Here is a 3,280-nt window from a genome sequence, read left to right on the forward strand (position 1 = left end):
GCTTTCCTACTCCTGAATCTTCCTTCAGCTGAGTACTGGCCAGGAATAACAAGAGGACTCACCATTGTTTGAGCCTGCCTGTGAATTTGCATAAAATGTGATTTAAAACAAAAACATAACCAAGGATCTGGCCCCCAGGAATAGCCATGGTATCTGCAGTGAGTAGAAGACCATTATTTATACTGCCTGGAATCCCACCACAAATCTTTACAGAAAGGCACAAACTCACATTGGATCAGGCTTTTGTTGGTCTCCAGGGAATGCTGACTTTGTTTATTAATGCCACAACAAATGTGTCTCTGAATAAGGGAATTGACAGGACACCTGTCTCTGCATTGAAACCTGATTAAAAGCAAGTCCAGCCCCTTCCAGTCTCTCAGGAGTCTTCACAGTTTCTAAGCTGTCCTTTGTGAGTCAGTGGTGTCGAAGGCAGGAAAGCTCCATCCTTGCTTCTTCGGGTGATAATCCACACAGCACAGCATGAATACTCAAGCTCTCACGCGAAGCAATGATCTGTTTCCCATATAGAAAGAAGGAGAGTTGCCTAAGTGGAAGGACTTGATAGGAGTTGAAAATGCAACCCCATGACACCCAGTCCTCCCCTAATAAAGGTTTTTCCCTATCTCCTGTCACTGATGCTGCAAATTCTACTATGGAGGCAGAATGGTACAGGCAGGCAGCACTTCTGGACCTGCCCTTTCCTGGACATGGAAAGGCAGAACCTTTCCATGAAAGGACCCCTCAAACACAGGGGAACAGTGGGGATAGTTACACAACGTTATGAGTATACTGAAAACTACTGAATTGTATACCTTACTCTGTGAACTTATTATGTGCTGAAGTTATGTTATATGAATTAGATGTTAATAATAATAATAAATTTTTAAAAAACACGTAGAAGAAATAGCCTATGTCCTTGCAAGGTCAGCAGGGCCAGGACTCAAATGGACAGCTCTAAGTATGAAGTCTTGTGCATGTTGTATTCTGCTCCAACATATATCTATATCTGTTGTAATTGTTTAAGGTTAAAATTATTTACCAGTTAAAATGTTTAACTTTTATCCCCTCGGATATTCAAATAAAATTGATACCCCAGGTAGACATACCTCAGATGGAGAACCCCATGGCAGCACCACTCACTTGTGGCTTGGGAAACACAAAGGGGAGGTGAGCTTACCCGGGTGAGATCCCAAGGTGTGGATCCCAGAGTACGAATCCCAGGATGTGGATCCTAGGGTATGGGTGCCTAAAATGGTGCTGAGGTTCTGACTTAGGGTGACTCTCACTCACATTTTTCACAGAATAAGTTCAGAACTCTGGGCTATCAAAAGCCCATTGTCACATGTGTGGACCCACGCATCCACTCTCACCCTTCCATGTTCTGTTCACAGTGCTGCCTCAGGTCTATGACATCCAATGGCAGCAGGCATCATTCACCTTGTGCGTGCCCAACTCTGACTCCCAGGGCAGTCTCCCCACCCCTCATGGGCTGCATGCCACATATGAAGCAGGCCTCTGGGGGTGGTCTCAGCCATATCCTCCGAGAGCCTTCAAGACTGTTGCTCTGCAACACCAGTGGTCCCTTCCAACCAATGTCCTTTCTTGCCTCCAGCTGACATGGTGACATCATGCTCTCCAGCTTTAGTTTTAAGCCATGGTGGAAAATGTTTGGTCATGCCTTGCACAATGGACATACTTTACTCTTCTCACTCCATTCACAGGCCTTTTGCCTACCCAGCCTGCAAGTGGCTGTGTGTGGAAGGCAGGGGTATGTCAACATTGAAAGAAATCACATTCTAGGAATGTGGGGGTTAAGGCCTAAAAAGTCAAAGAGAAGACATGGTTTGTAGATGTGTCATGCTACATTTCCATTATGAAATTTCAAATGGCAAATTTAACAAGACCAGAACATTATCATTCAGATTCTCTGCATACTCTGGGTAGGATTTGTATTTGTTCTTAACAACAAAGCACAGCAACAAGATTTGAGGGAGTCCTTGGAAGCCAGCATCCACAGGAGGCTGACATGTGACTCAGCATCACAAGTAAGCAATAATATCACCAGCAGGACATGTGAAGCCCAAATGCACCTAGATCTACTAATCTGTGGGTCTTAGGTAAGGTGACGTTCCCTGCCAGAGGTCCCAGAGTGCCCCACATAGCAACAGAGCTGTCACCTGCACCCTCCGCGCGCATCCTCCCTGTGCTCTGTGATCTACTGCCCCCTGCCGACCTCCCTGGACTCACCTGATCCCTCTCCTCTCTGAAGTCCAGAGGACGGTTTTCTGGCTTCTTCCAGGCCACTCTCAAATCACCATCTACACCCACTGCAGATCTGCACCACCCCCTGCCTCTGTCTCCCAGAACAGGGCCTTCCCCTTCTAAGACCCAGCTCTGTCACAGAGCTGTGTGGGCCCCTAATGATATAGCTGTGAACCCCGTAATTCCTGAAGGGCTTTTTCAAAAGTCATTTTGTTTCTGCTATACATTAGCCACAAAAGAACTAATTCTAAAGCAAAAAAAAAAAAAAAAAAAAAGACAATTATGTGAAAAACGGCTCGGAACCATGAAATAGATGCTGATTATAAATATAGGCTTCAGGCATTATAAAATGAGGCAGCTCTAAATTTTCAAAGAACAAAGAAAAAGCAAGAGGATTTTTTAAATATCAAAAAGACTTTCAGGTTATAATTAGTAAATTGACTAACCTTTTTAAAGGTAAAAGTGAATTTCTAAAGCCTGCAGCATTCATGGAATTATATATACGGTAAGTCTAGGGGACTGACTCTGCCAGCCTCCTCACTTCACAGATGAAAAAACAAAAGGTTCCATGACTTTCCCAAAGTCATGAAACAAGTTTGTGGCTGCCAGGATTTTAATTGGAGCTCCTGACCTCCATCCTCAGTTTCTTTCACCCATTCTACAATGGAAGCTACTTTCACAAATAGGCAACAATGTTCAGATTACTTGGATAAATACATGGAGATGGTGTTTGTGGAGGTGGTGGTAGTGATGGTGGTGGTGGTAAGAAGGTGGTAATAATGGTAATAGAGGTAGTAGAGGAGGTGGTAATAGCCGTGGTGGTGAAGGTGGAAGTGGTTGTAGTGGAAGGTGGTGGTTGTGGTGGTGATAGAGGTGGTGATGGTGATACTGGAGTGATGGTAGTGATGGTGGTGGATGTGGAGGTGGTAGTGGTAGTGGTGGAGGTGGTGGTTGTGGTGGTGGTGGTGGTGGTGGTAGTGAAATGATGGCAGTGATGTTGATGGTGGAGGTAAGAGGT

General features: G+C 44.9%; 1 long non-coding RNA gene across 1 annotated transcript; it reads right to left on the minus strand.

Moving 5' to 3' along the window:
- Positions 1-241: 241 nt before the first annotated feature.
- Positions 242-1,645, minus strand: LOC111523343. The gene is made up of 2 exons (XR_002725505.1): positions 1,178-1,645; positions 242-513 (listed from the first exon to the last, which is right to left on the minus strand). It is a non-coding gene; the product is annotated as an uncharacterized LOC111523343 (long non-coding RNA).
- Between the last annotated feature and the right edge of the window lie 1,635 nt (positions 1,646-3,280).

This window comes from Piliocolobus tephrosceles, chromosome 2, assembly GCF_002776525.5.
Source record: "Piliocolobus tephrosceles isolate RC106 chromosome 2, ASM277652v3, whole genome shotgun sequence".
Taxonomy (NCBI): Eukaryota; Metazoa; Chordata; class Mammalia; order Primates; family Cercopithecidae; genus Piliocolobus; species Piliocolobus tephrosceles.